Raw genomic sequence first — 16,138 nt, forward strand, 5'->3', positions numbered from 1 at the left:
ATTCAAACGCTGCCCTTCTCAACGGGGTCCGGACAAACCAGCACTAATGTATCAAGGACCTCAGACACTCCCACATTGGCCTCTGAAAACTCCAGCTTCACTGACAAATAACGGTCGTATGGATAATCACCAGCACTGAGACCCCAAATCTCCAGTGCCCTGAATGGTGTCAATGGTAAATGCTTCAGATACCGGTTGTAAAATGAACGGTACAATAATGTGACCTATGACCCGGTATGGAGTATGGCTTTAGCATAAATACCTGCTATCCGTAGCGACACACTGTAACATGGTCCCACTAAGCCTTCAGGAATAGGGTCTTTTGCTTTCGGGAGTTCCTTGGTATATTGCTGGGAACATGTTCCTCCAGAGACACCAGGCCATTCCCTCACTGGGCCTCCTGTAAGTTTTCCCAACAGCTCTCTCTGCTTAGGTACCCAGGGGCTCACTCTCCTTCTCGCGTGACAGGAACTGTTAGCAGCCCTCCACATTGTTCGTCCCCTTAAGGGATCCAAACCCCCCCATCAGCTCCATCATATGGGGGGGGTCACACCCGCTGATAACAGCCAAGACATCTCTGTTCTCAACCCTACCACAATCTCCTCTACTGCTCCCCAGGGCAGGCTATCCGTGGTCACTTCACCACAAGGGGCTATAACCGAGGACTGTACCCTGCTGACAGAGCCTTACCTCACCTCCGACGCGTCCTCCTCCTCCTGTACCTCTCTGATCAGCTCAACAAAAGAGAGAGAGGGGCGCATCTTACGAGACTGTCGGAGATCCAAGCAATCAGGTCCTGGGACTGGGTGCCGGTGGCTATCTGGTCCCTTCTTAACTGATCCACCTCAGCCGCCTAAATGACCCCTCTGCGCTGCAAGCAATTTAGCTGTCTCTCTAGCCGAAAAATGTAAGCAAAAAGCTTCTCCTCCTTCTCTTGATGTATATTATGACACCCCGCCATGAGTTCCACTGGGCTCCCTGTCGTACCAAAAGCACTCTCTAATGCGCCCAGATAATTAGTAAGGTTAGCTGAGGGTTGGCATGTTTTCATAGCTCTCACCACATTAGCGGCCTGCCCACTCAAACTTTCAACCAATCTCTGTTGCTTTACGTCATCAGGGCACTGCCACTCATCTAACAACTGAGAGGTCTGTTCCGCCCAAGTCTCATACTCCTCTTCCCCTTTAGGGGTGGGCGTTATTCCAGAGAACAGGCAGAGCCTACCATAGCAGGGACTTTATTCACCAGAAAGGTAAGGGAGGATACTACCTCAGAATTCTCACTTTTCACTGGGGGCCGGGGACTAATTAGATATTCCAAATCCAACCACTCCTTCCCCTCACTCCTTAGAAACGATAGAACCCTGTATTTGAAGTCTCCGCCCCCAGCTACGGGAAGCTCGACTTGTGACTCGGACTGTTCGGCTACCTATCCCTCCTCGCTGACAGTATGGACAGGCCATGGCCCCACCTCACCTGGGGCATCAATAGGCGCCGGCAGTTCCACCGCCGTTATGTCAGTGCTCGTCTGAACTAAAGCAAGGTCTGAGCCCACCATTTTATCAAACCTCCGTGCTCCAAGCTCAACTTTGCCAACAGCTTTGACGGTACTCAAATATCGAATTAACAATTCATCCGGGGTATGAATTTCCACCCCACTCAACACACATGGTAACCCCATGGAGGCACACCAGCGCTCCACCCCGCCAGCATCCATACCAGCACAGATTTAAACACACAACCCACTGGTTCAATGCTCAGGGCAATCACACAGCATCCAACAGAATCAATCCCAAACGATACCCCAACAATTATAACCCTGAAGATCGGCCAGCATATGTTTGTCTAGAGTAAACAGCCTCTGGCCCAGCCAAACTGAGAATTCTTGTTTGTGTGGATGCTGCATGATGTGTTGCCTGGTTACAAATCCGAACCTCAAGATATCAGACAGTGCACCCTATTCAATTAAAAGATTGAACTTTATAAATCTTAATCTGACTATAGGGTTAGTAAAGAAAATAGAAAGAAAAGGGCCCATTTTAAGGAAACAGTCTAAAGTGCATGTTGCAGCTCACAGAATCGTCCAGTCATCCCCCATCAACCTCCTCAAAGCATTGCTGACCGTTGGACCCTCGCTCCGAGTCCACTCCAACCGGTGGTCTACCAACTCTTTCCATTTGTGTCTTCTCACTTCATCTCTCGCCGGCAAAAGACCATGAAGTGCCTGCTCCCAGACCCACAAGAAAGAACAACATCCCTCTCATTGGGTTGCATACATTCCAAAGCCCCCGTTATCTCTAGTCATAAGCCAAAACTTGCTGCTACACAGAAACTGTTACATTAGCAGGGAAACATTACAGAGAGGCCATTACATTAGCAGTGAAACCTTACAGCGCGTGACAAATGGGAAGTGTTTAGAGAGCAAATGCAAGCAAATGGAATTAGTTCAGGTAGAGATCTTGTTTGGCATGGATAAGTTTATATGCTATATTGACTCTATAAATAACTATACAGTGTCTCTCTCACCTTAGTAACCTCATCCAATAGTATTCAGAAGGCTGTAATTTGAACGTGTTGCAGGAGGGAATTTAGGCAAAAAATCTGATCACAGGCATTAATTTACAGAGCAGAAAAGTGAGCAACAAGAGGCACCACTAAGTACATTGACATGCCCGTAGTACAATTTGGGTACAGAACAAATCCTGAGTGTGTACCCGCCATGTAAAGACTGTGACAGGTGAAATGGAAAGATAATGCACTTTATTGAAGAAAATCTGGTGGCCTAGAAATTGGATCAGATGCGCCATGTGTAAATTAAGCAACCAGTGAGGTCTCCATTATCTCAGTATTTGGGCCATATAAATGCAGTTTCCTCCATATTGGATTGGGTTTGTTATAAAGCTTAAATAAGGACCCCACACTGCAGCCACAACTGGAGCCTCCAGTCAGGGCTTTTAATCATTTATCTTTTTTTTTCAATTTGCAGTTTATCATCAAGTGGACAAAAAAACTGCATTTTAAGTGACAGCTGTTAGCAAAGGTTCTCTTGTGATGATCTCCACTACTTGGAAAAAAGATTCACTGTGGGCAGCATGGTCTCCAGGCACTAAATGTAACCATGTCCACCTGCTGGATTGCTGTAGTTTCTGAGTCATGAAACCCAAGCTTGTTGACCAGCTACCTAGCACATCCAGCATTTCTCTTTCACTCACTCTTAAGATTGGTCAGTAGACTGAGCCCTAAAAATCAGCTCTGAATTCAGTGAAGCAGATGTAGTGCAGATCCTGAGCCTTGGCACACTGTCACCAGCTATAGATTATGGCCAACATTTCATCACCTAAACCAGTGGTCCCCAACCTCCGGGCCACGGACCATTACATTGCGGCAAAGCATGTAGGGATGCAGTGGCGGCCGGAACGCACCCAGCGCATCTTTTAAGAAAAAAGCCGAAATAAGCAAGCTAGTTAATTAGGTGCCACCCAGCACGTAAATGTCAGCCCAGATCAGAGGCAACACAATCGGCAATCGCCTCTGATCTGGGCCGACATTTATGTGCCGGGCGGCACCTAATTAATTAGCTTGTTTATTACGGCTTTTTTCTTAAAGATGTGCTGCGTGCGTTCCAGCCACCGCTGTACCACTGCATTCTTTGCGACAATGTATCAGCTCATGGCCTGGAGGTTGGGGACTACTGACCTAAACCTTAACCTTACGCCCTGAAGTCATGATACTGCCTACCAGCTGCATCTTCCTCAGGTCAGAACTTGCGCTAACCTCTCACTCGCCAAAGTGGAAGAGCAGGCTCAATGGTTCAGCATTGTGAAAAGCAGTGTGCTTCTGTTGAGGCTGAATGAAATTTTCCTTGGAGAAGGAAAGGGAAAAGCTTTTGGGAGAGCCTTTCACTCTCCACAGTAAGCACCTGACCATCAGCTCCACTCCCTTCAATCCTGGGAAACAGCACGGAGGCACTTTCAGTCTCATCAGTTGCTGGCAATTTCCTTTTCTTGTATATAACCTCGATCTGCAAGAGGTAAAAGTTGTAGGTTTGTCTTCTGAGCTATTCTGAGAATCTGCCTACTGTGATCACTTTTTAAGTTGTATACAGATATGAGGTTTAGAGGAATGATGCAACCGAGGTGAGAGAGAGAGAGCTGCAGCTTGTGTGAGTAAAACGCTAAAGGAGGTTGTGTATAGTTCAGAGATTGTAAAGGAAGGGAACGCTGCGAGTGGTGAGACTGCAGGTGTCAGAAACGAGGCTTTGATGTCAGTGCTAACACCTTTACCTTTACAATTCTAGTGGGATTATTGGACTTTTATTGCCATCACAAACATATCCTTGGAGCTAAACTCCTGGCATTTACTTCCTCAGTGACCTCTATACTCGGCAAGTAGAGTTGCCCTGATGGTTTTCTAGCCTTTACCAAGATTGGTGTTGCATTAGAGAAAATAGGCTTCTTGCAGCTTTCATTTCCCAACTGTATAAGTTAGTGAGAGTGCATCGTTGGACGCTGGCACATCTCTGAACATCTTTAAGAGCCGCAGGCTGCCTTTAAGTTACATCAGATTCTGATTTCCCCATATACCTCCACATCCGCCTGCTCCCACCCTCACACCAAACAGGCGAATATTCAATAAGCAGCGTGGGTAGTGCTGGCTGCTTGCCTGATTCATTCCTTTGAGCAGCCTGTGCAAATTTCATGTCATCCTTGCGCACACATGGACAGCACAACACTTGTCAAGGCGCGATCGAATTTCTAGGCCAATGTGTCAAAAATTTGAAATGGCAACTTCGAAATCACAAGAAACAAGTAGTTAATGTAACAAAAAAAATTCAAATGGATAAAATATTGTTCCCAAATGATGATTAGCTGTATTCATAAACAATGCTAGGTTTATATATGAAATGACCTTTAGGTTTTTAAATGTTAAATTATCCAAGCATAAACTAATAGATCCTGCTATTCATGGGAGTTTAATTGTATCTATTTGGACAAGTACTCTTTGAATTATTTTGGCCGGTACTTTTTTAATATTTGAAAAGTGAACTGTCAGTTTGCATACTTAACCTGGTGTTGGGTATCTGCTGGATTTGGGGAAATTAAACAATACATTAGTTGTCACATATTTGAAAACAGTCCTACTTCATAGAACCTTTAAATTGAAATGCAATAATAAGTCAATTTATATGAGAGCTGCTACATTTAATATGCAGCATATTAACATATTGCCACTGTTAAGATGTTTAGACATTTTTAAATGACTATTTGACAAAGACTGACAGTTATTAGCATGTAAAATATTTCAGGTAGTAAATAGTTTATTAATTATATATTAAAAATGATAACAATAACATCATGTATGTTAACCCTTTGACTTCATATTAAGGTCATGAATCGTCTGCAAGATTCAGTCCTTTTTTGCAGAGAATTCAATGGCCATTTTTTTGATTAAAGTGTAACTTTGTATTTTTCATGTGAAAGTGTACTATGATTTCTGTGGATATATGGCCTTTTATTTTGCCTCCCTGATGGAATACCTAAGGGACATGCTTACATAAAAACAGATTTTAATGAATGTACGTAGCAAACCATACTCCAGTCAAAGGGTTAAAAAGGAGGCAATTCAACACAAAAGCATTTGATAACCTTTGACGAAGAGGAAAGAAATTGACTGTAAAATATTTTATGATGTGCATTTGATCCAAAAGTGGACAATTATTTATACTGATTATAGAATTTTGATAATCAACTGTTGTTTTACATTAACCTTTAAGTAATAATCATATAACAATATATTTTTCACTGTGAATATTATTGCAGATTAATGATGGAATGTCCTCCCACTTGGTGTCAGTGTAAAATGAACCCAAAAACTGTGTTCACTCCAATGGAATTGGAAAAATATATTTTAGAAAATAAAACCAATGAATAGCTAATTACAAGATTCAATCTTTCCTGCCCTTCTCCCTCATGTTATCTGAATACCTAAATATTGATTTAATAATTTAATAATGTTGAATTATTCATCATCCCCAATGGTAAACACTACCTAACTGGGCTATGCCCCTATGTAAAAACTGCATTGATATTTGTCCTATCTTATTCAAATGTTCTATGCAAACCTGTAGGGGTCAGTCATATGCTTCATTTAAGTGTCTAATGTAATTTAAGTGATTAAAAGTGACTTTAACAAGCTAAGAGTGGAGTGTTCAAAGAAAAGAGATCAAATAGATCGTGTGTGAAGATTTATATAGAGCATGTGGAAGTAGTTTAGATTAAACATTACTGCAGATGCTGACGGTCTAAAACAAACAGAACATTGGAGCGGCAAAGCCAGTCATTTGGCATCTATATTGAAAGAGATTCTGATCTTCCCAACTGAAAAATAATTGCAGAGATAGACCACTTAGCCACTTTAGCCACCTCTACCATTAATATATGACCAACTCCACATCCCTGCCTTTGGTCCGTATTCATTAATATCACTGAAAAACAGAAATCCATCACTGCTAGGTTTAAAGTTAACAACTGACCCAATGTGAGCTATTTTCTGACAAAGATAGTTGTAGACTTCTCAGCCTTTTATGTCTAACTTCGTTCTTGATTACCTAAGCATTAGTCCTATGTTTTTGTCACCTGGTCCTGTATCCTCCTATCTACCAAAATTCGATCCCTCTTAATTCTGTGAAATCTTTTATCAAATCACCCCGTATTCTTTTAAATTCTGGGGCATACAACATTAGTTTGTGTAATGTCTCCTTGCAATTTAACCTTTAGAGTTCAGGTTTCAATTGAGTAATAATTGAGCATTTCCTTCAAGAGCAGACGATCAGTTCTAAGGTGGGAACAAGCACAGTTTTCCTGACATCTAAACAGGGATTGTGATGGCTGTGGTTTACTTCTAACCCTTTGTTTTTGAAACTACTGGATATGATGTTATAGCAATATAATCAGGGAACAAGAAGAAAGGGATACATTTATGCGTACAGACACAGAGAGGAATTATGAAGGAAATAATATAACCATTGACTTGCTTAAATAACAGACAGAAGTATTGACACTAAAGAAGCAAGGTCCAGACATCAAGCAAACCTCTTTCCCATCTTTGCTTACCAGAGATACCATTCCCCACACACTTTTCCATTGTTTTTGCTTTAAGCAATTTTTCTCATGATATCTATTTTTACAAAAGCAAGAGATTCACATTTAATGCACTGAACACACTTTCCACGTTAAGAAGTAGCTCCCCTTTACTTGTCCTAATACAGCACTTTGGAGCAGATCTTCTCCCCGCACGCCAGCATTTCTGTCAGACTACCTTGGGTTTCTTCATAGATATTCAGAAATCTAGCATGGGTGTGGGCTTAAGCTGGCAGAAGCATCTTCCACAATGCTTATCGTGCTGCCAAGTGCCCCTGTACTAAGCCGGTGGACCCCCCATGAGGTCTCTCAGGCTGGGAAATCTGCCCATTGAGCCTGCGCCAGGTTAGGTCTGGCACAAGTACAGCGGCCTCATGGAAATGAAGAGGAAGAAATGATTGTGGGAGAAGTTTAAGCATATTTAGTTGCTTTTAGGTAGCTGGATGGTTTTCCGGTTTTTTCTTAATATAAAATTTTAAGTGCTTTTTTACTTTTAATGGTTCCTGTGTGTTTTTTGAATATAAATGTCAAAAGGATTCACAAACATTCAGTTTTACTAATACTTTTGGCAGCCATTGGTGCTGGAGCTGGGACATTACTAGATGTCAAAGTCATTCTGGGAGTGCAAGCAGCCACTTGCACTGGGCCTCATGGATATCAATAGGCAGTCCATTTCCCAGTGGAGTACTTGTGCCCAGGTCTTCAATGGAAGGATCAGTTGAGGTCAACTACAAGAAGTAATCTCAGGGTCAGCAGTAGATCTGCTCTATTATGTTCATTACTTTGGTCACTATGCATTGAGAAAGCTAAACAATGATAGGGCAATGCCATTTCCAAATATATCAAGTAAGATTTCATGGGTTTGCTGCAGATGACCTATTAAATCCCATCATTGATTTTGTCTGTAAGTAAATTCCATCAAGCTTGAACAATGTTGCATCATTCTCCTAACCTACCTGCAGCCCTCTGGTCTGAACATTGACTGCAATAACTTCAGAGTTTAACTTTACCCTTGAATTGAAAATATATTTTGATGTGATCCCTCAAGCAATGATTTCCGTCTCCCACATAACCAGGCAAGTCCTTCCTTGGCTACTTAGCTTTGCTTAATTAATGTATTAATGGACTGAGTTTTTGCAACATTTTCTAGCAATTCTGTGTGGAACTGACATGAAATTTTAGCATCCAAATCAAACATGCACAAACATCCTGATGGTATTCCATAGTATTTTGCCAATAATAGTCCATTATTGGAATTCTCATAGAATCCAACAGCGGAATGCCATATACCAGGTTAGACTAGGAAACAGAGGCGTTATTTATTTCAGTCAAAAAGAATGAATGTGTAGAACCCAGGTAAGTAACAGATAATTTATATTGAATTCAATTAATTATGTTTACTTAAATATTTTGTGATTTAATTTTTAGTTGGCTTATTTTGATTCTTTTTTTTATTATTTTGAATGTTTTAGGATATCAGGGATATTCAGAAGTATTCTTTTAACAATTCTAATAGTTGACTAAATCAGAATTGTGGCTTATACAGGTTGCAAAGCATTTTGTAGATTGGACTTGTTCTAGCCACATAGCATGATGCTATTTGCATCTGTAAAGTCCTGCAAGCAAAGGGCTGTCTGTAAGGATGATCAGGATGGCTTCATTGAAGTAGGTACCACAGACAAATCCATGGGTAGAGTGATTGACAACTGTGGGAGGCTTGCAAGAGGGGGCAAATTCTGAGCCAATTCTTCATTCTCTAAATTGAATGATGTCTTTTCAATCATTCCTCTTTGTATTGTAGTACCTCCATGCTAATCAGAGTGTATTAAATTAATTATTCCCCACTTATTTTTCAGTTGCAGAGGATAACACTTGAAAATTAAACATAGCTGTTCTCTTTACAGATGCTGACTGTCTTGCAATGTGTTCTCAGTTTCAGTTTCTGGTACAAGTAATGCATGTTAGATTCAAGTATTTTTGGCACATTGTTATTTTAATCAGAATAGTGGAATCCTTGGCATAATGTCTGTATACTCAGCATAACCTGCCTAACTAGACGCTGTAATCTATCACACACAATCACGAGAGTAAATAGTATTATTGTGATTTGATATTATCACTGGATTTTCATGAGATGTATCTCGATGCCCTTTCAACAAACACAGCATTGAATATATTTATACACATATAATAATAAATATAATTAAAAGATTTAGAATATGATCCAAATGTTAAAGTGTCAGGGTGAAAGTGCATTCTCAAAGATCAACAAGCAATTTCTTTTTTAAAAAATCATCGAATCTGAATCACCACATTTTGTGTTAGACTCTGTGTGACCTTTTCTAATACATATTCAGCCAGCTGTCTACTTTTCCTGTTTATTTAATGATAATTATATTCCTGCATGTAGGCATATTTCACCTTAAAGAAATCTGTTTCAAATGACATCTGTTGTGTTACTAACATACAAATATATAGTGCAGTAGAAGGGTTTCATGCTGCCAATTAGTCATATTTAATGAAAGAAGATAAAATTGCCTTTCAAAAATATTTTACATCGATTTTTGTTTGCCTCTTTTCATAGCCTACCAGAAGTTTCTGTGTTGATTTCTGACCTCCTTTAACAAGTGCTATCTTATTAACATAGTTAGTTTGTACTCATTGATTATTTTTAAAAGATTATTTTGCCTAATTATTGACTTCAGTTTTGGTCAATAATAGTTCCATAACAATAGAAATTATGTTGACCAAATAGTAGTTTACAAACTGGAACATCTTATGGTTTATGTGTTTTGTATGCAAAGCTTTTACAATTTAATCTATTTGATATAAAATTTCTTGGTGACATTAACCGCAAGAGAAGTGTTTTGCTAGATGTTTTGTTGTCTTTCTTTTTTGTTCAGTTTTACTTTGCTTGAACCCATGTACTTCGAATGACTCTACCTGCTGCTAGGTTAGGGCTCCTATTTGCTTTCATAAGCCTTGTTGCTAGTCTTTATGTTGTTCTGGTTTGTTCCTTCTTACCCTGCTAACTTCTAGCTGGATTAAAGGGTAAGTGCTTCCCTGTAGCTGGCACAGGTCAGATAATCAGCATTGATTATCTGACAAATGCAATGTGTTTTTTTTCTCAAATCTCTCATGTTTAGAATTCTGTAGTTTAATACTCATGTTTCCTGAATTTAGGTTTGACATGAAAGCTTCCATACTGCAAATCCAGATGCATGCGGTATTTGCATAATTGCCCTCTCTCTGGCTTTTATATTGTAGTCAAAGGTTCCTCCTAGTAAGACTTGAATGATTCTTAACATTTTCTAACCTCCATGCAATGTAAATGTGAATTAACATCACAAAAGACATCAGTAATATATTTGTTCAATTATCTCTACAGCTAATTGACTGTGTAATGCTTGAAAACAGATTGCCTTGCACAATGATATCATAATGCCTGTTTCTTCACAGCAATGATTAGCACCACTGTGGTAATTATAGTCTACTGCCAGGATAAGCAGAACAAATAAACTCCACATTTATCTACAAGCTCTGGTTTTCTGTATTCTTTCCATACTTATTGAACAACATGTGTTGTACCACATGAATGTTAGTATGTAAAGCGTTTAAAATCTGTGCGAAACAGAGGTATTATGACATTACACTAAATTAACCTTGGGTGATCATTCTAATGCATTGAAAATATTAAAATATCAGCCATCCCAATGCTATTTGTTCAGTAATGATACACAGCCTTTTCCCTAGAAGATATTCAACTTTATCCAAGAAAATAGCATTTTCATATAGAATATATTAAAAATTGATTAGGATGTCCAAAAAAGATTGGTATTTAAAATGAAATTCCATTATTAACATCCACTCCAGTGGATTACATTTACTGATCCACCACAACTTCTTTTATGTAAAGTTATTGCACATATGTTTTGATTTGAAAGTTATTGCATGGAGTTTAGTAATGCAGGTTTTATTCATTGGAGACAATTGTAAAGGTTATGGGAGTTGGCAAATATGTATTTGGAGTATTCCAAGTGCAGTACTGAGGAGTAGATGATGCCATCTCTCCTTATGGAAAATACTCCTGTTTACTCATAGACTTAACGTTGAATAACAGGCAGAAAATTCCAGAACTTAAGACAGATCTTATTTCTATCTGTTTGATGCCTGACAAATATTCTGTATTTTGTTTTCCTTTTGCTGTAGTTCATTTTTGGTGGAAATACAGGGTAATTTGTGCATCCGATTCCCATGTAATGAAAAACACAAGACAGTATTCTTGTATTTGCACCAAACTCTGTTGCTATCCTATTAGATTGATTTGGTAGTTTGTATGCTTTAAATGCTACATATTTTATCATCTATACTCTGCTGTAATATTTTTAGTATTTTCAAATTGCTACATCCGAGGAATGCAGTACCACAATCTAGTGAATTTAATCAATTCACTTCTGATGCATGTTTTTCTCCTGAACTGCAGTACACTATAAGCCACTTTAAAGGTATCAATCAAAAGCATGAGTGACAAATATAGAATTCTACAAATTCATATAATTCAATTTTTATTGACATTTGTGAAATAAGGAAAGAATAATGTAAGTTTTCAAAATATAAATCAATATTAAATGCAGAGCCAATGTGCCCCTGTTCATCCTAACTTTGAAAAAACTACTGGCTATCTGATCAGCCTCACATTTAAAAAAAATATTTTCCATCATTTACTTAAAACAAGCTACTTATAATTCCTTGAAGAATCCAACTAAAATTTAGCATTTCCTGGCCCACTAGGAAATGATGGTGTCCTGCAGTACGCCCGTCATGTTCTTGTTATGTGCCTTTATCGAATGCTGGGATGTGACAAGGAGAATGTCATCCAGGCCAACAACATGTATTTCAATAAGACATTAGAAATATGCCGTAATAGTTTTGTTTCATTTTTTTATTTTTTTGATGAATTTGTAAATCTCTTTGATGGTGAATACACAAAGGTATGTATCTTTGATACTTTCATTTTCAAATGCTGAAATATAATGCAGATCAGTTTCTCATTAGAGCTTCAGTCCCCACAGAACATTCTCGCAGCTAGTTACTGAAAATGGATAGCTGCCATCAATCATTGTCATTTCTTCTTTTCACTTCTCCAGCTGAGGTTGACTAGTGTCATTGCTTGTTATTGTCCAAAACAGATCTTCATTCTTTTAATGTCAAAGAGATATGACATGTACATATTTACCAGAGGACTGTGATAGAAAGTCACCTTTTTCGTGTCTGACATCTCATTGTAAACTTTGTGTAGGAAATGTTTAAAAGATTTGCATGAGGTTAATTTTCTCAATGCTGTTAACAATTTATAAAGAACTGCACTTGAAAATTTGCTGTAGATTATTATCTTAAGTAAAAAGATTAATATGTATTTGAATTATAAATTAAAGGCTTCAGTTATTTTCACATTCTCTAATATCCAAAAGATTTTAGTTGTACTATTCTTAAACCAACTTACTATAAAATTTCATAAGATGTAATTTTTTAATTCAGAGATTATTTTTATCTTTAGGGACTGATATGTGTCCATGATTAAACAGATTACAGCATACAAACCCACACTGGAGTGATGCAGTTTAATTTACTGCAATTTAAAACATTTTAATTAAGTTAAAGAAATCTCATTAATTGTGGAGCGTATCATTTGCTACCCAATACACCATACTTACATGGGAAATTTTGTCTGGGTTAACATTAACTAATAGTCTTATCTTACAAATGTACCATTTGTAATTTACTATGGGCATCTATAGTTATGTACACATTTAATAGTGTACTGTTCTGCATTCCAGCATTATCCACTGCATTCATTTCCAGTATTATTAAATAAATAAAACGCAAAAGAATTACAATGAATATCTTTATTGCAGTTTTTCACATTCTCTATTATCTCTTAGAACTAGTAGCTTGTTAGTTTAGAAAATGCATTAATCAAAATGTTGGTTTAAGTTAAAACTTTAAGCTATGTAAGCTAGTAGAACAGTAAGTTATGCTTATTATCTAAAATTATTTTCTAACAATATATAAACCTGTCAATCAGTATGAAATATTAACTTGTGTCACTTTTAATTGTTGATCATCTGTAATCATGCTGTCTCTCAAAGACTGTAGTGATATTTCTATATTAAAATAAAGTGCAATAAAATTAATCTGATTTGAGACTTCAATAACCTAAAAAATGTTATTTCATTTATTTTCTATCCTTTCTTATTATAGAAGCATATTTGAACAATGTAAATAACCAGTTTTAAAACCTGTGAAAGAGAATATGGTCCCAAAGGTTATTCTTTTCTGAAGTATACAAAAAAACCCGTGATCCGGAGGAAATATTTTAATGCTATTACATTGGATTAAAATACCAAAAAACTTGCTATAGACTTCTATTTAAATTCAATTTGGAGTAAACTTCATTGAGCGATCTGGTCACTGATTCATTAACACATAAATTGTATAATCATTTTGGTGCTTGAAAGTTATACTTAATGTCCTTAAAAATCCTCCTGGAAGGTGTTTTTTAAAGCAAATCTAATTCCCTCGGAATTCTTGTAATTATAGCTGTGGCTATTTGTAGACTAATAATGTCTCTACGTTTTTAAATGTATTGTCATAGGCTAAGCCTGCATCAGTACTGTCCATGCTGAACTATTAACTGTTATTATATTTTGAATTGTGAAACTAACATGTTTTGAGTTCTCTGAATACTTTGATGCTCAACTGCAAGGTAGCCTTATGTTTTGGTCTCTTGGTCTCCAAAATGCCACGATCAGAATCAGAATCAGGTTTAATATCACAAGTGTATGTTGTGAAATTTGTTATTTTGCAGCAGCAGTATATTGCAATATATAGTAATGAAAATCTATAAATTACAATAAGAAATATATATTAAAAATAAAATTAAGTGAGTATGCCTACATCAGTTCAATTCGTGAAACAATTAAAGTAGATAGTGTTAACGTAAATACCTATCAAATTCAAAACCATTTGTTTAGGAAAAAATTGTCTCCTAAATATTGAACTCCAGAACACAAAAATTTCACCTTATAATTTTTGAATGAGGATATTATCTTCTTGGTGGGTTGTTGAATCTTTTATTGTGAAACACTTTTAAAGAAAACTTTATTTTCTACAACTTAATATTTACTAAATAGAATAAAAACACCAAATCAAAACGTGAATTCATTGTCACTTTAACATTGAAATTTTTTTGACACATCTCAAACCAACATTTTTTTTAATTTCCAAAGCAACTTTCCATTGTTTCATCATGAATTGACTTGCCCAAAGCAGAATAATGCTCTGAATAATTAATAATAGTTGACAAAATTCATTTATCATAAATTCACTAAAGCTTACCTAAGTTGAGAAATACAAATGGAATACCTGCATGTCTAAACTGAAGGGTAGAAATATGCAAACAATGGTAAGAAAGAGACTGATTTTAAAAAAATAAGCTGTCATATTGGGATAGAATTTGAAAAACAGTTCCTGTACAAAAACTGCATGGTTTGCAATAAATTGTTCAACTTATCCTTAATTTGATTGACACTTCCAAGACATTACCAACATCTAGGGTGCACCTGACCACATCCAGAATGGTTTCTATTTCTGTTTCTTTTGCTGATTATAATCTTTTAGCTATGTATGTTGAGATTAATTAGTTACACCCTAGGTGCTTGTGCCTACAGTTTTGAATAGAAAGCATGAATGCTCCTACTTCATTAATTCATTGCAGATAGCAGATTGTAATCTTGCTTTGCCAGTCCTTTCTGTCGTTTTGTTTTGTAGTACAGACATAGTGGCAGACTGTTTTCCATTTTGAAACCATTTTAATTCACAAAGAAGAATTCTGAATAACTTCATTGCATTTAGCAGCCACGCATGGTTTTACAATTGTAGTCTTGCTTCTATCTTTTGGACAGGTTAGAATAATCATGCCTTATTGATGCCATTAATTTCACGTAAAAAATCTTTGCTTACCAAAATTGTATTTATGTATATTTAGATGACTCCAATTCATGTCACCCTTCTGCTGATTATATTGTTATCTCTTGACTGTTTTCCTCCACACAATGTGCTCTCTGTAATCCTACTAATAAATGTGATTGGGTATATGGAGAAGGTATGCAAAGATGTTGTCAGTGCAATTCCTCTGTTAATCCACCAGGAGGTACACTTGATCAAAAAGGATGGACATCCAGACATCACATGCAGATCTGAAAAATTCCTCCATTTCCGAATGTTCCTCATCCCACTCCCTCACAACTCTCACCCTCTGGCCTGTTCAGTGTCAAAGTTATGATGTCCATGGTTTGCCACTTTATTTCAGTTTTAATATATTTCTACATGATTAACTTTGGAAATGTAAATATGAAACTAATATTAAGTCTAAATATTTGCTAATATTTGAAATCTAATTTCAGTACAATTTCCCAGGACAGGATTGAGCCTCAGGATGTTGGAATTCTTGCTTTACACCAGCATATCATGTCTAAGATGGATTATGTTGTTAAGCAATTGTGATTCCATTTTTGTGATATGCAGTATGAACTCTTTCAACAAACGTAATTTTATTTAATTTATCAGAATTAAAATTTGATATCAAAACTAGAGTGGCAACAATAGACCAACAATGAAAACGATATCTCTTTTACTAGTTTTTACGATGGATAGTGCCGAAACAATCCTTAATTAAAATCTGAATTAGAATTGCATTCTGTGGAATGGCAGAATCTATTGTGAAAGGTATTATTTAGGGCCAGTGTTAAGGAACTTAATTGGTACTTAGTTGAGACCATGTAATTGTGCAGTGTACTTTATTTTGACGTTACACTGGAGATGGCTACAACAATTTAGAGGGAACCTCGTACTGCATGGAAAGTTTTGGGAAGGTAGAAATTAACAAACAATAATGTAAATGAGAGTAGTTAGTTGTGGTTGAGATGATAGGGTGTTTAA

The 16,138-nt window shown here is 37.1% G+C and overlaps 1 protein-coding gene across 9 annotated transcripts in view; it reads left to right on the forward strand.

The window, feature by feature from the left end:
- cadpsa (Ca2+-dependent activator protein for secretion a) overlaps positions 1 to 16,138 on the forward strand; it is a 513,475-nt gene that overhangs the window by 364,150 nt on the left and 133,187 nt on the right. The gene's annotated exons all lie outside the window — the stretch shown is intronic.

Source organism: Mobula hypostoma, chromosome 15 (assembly GCF_963921235.1).
Source record: "Mobula hypostoma chromosome 15, sMobHyp1.1, whole genome shotgun sequence".
NCBI lineage: Eukaryota > Metazoa > Chordata > Chondrichthyes > Myliobatiformes > Myliobatidae > Mobula > Mobula hypostoma.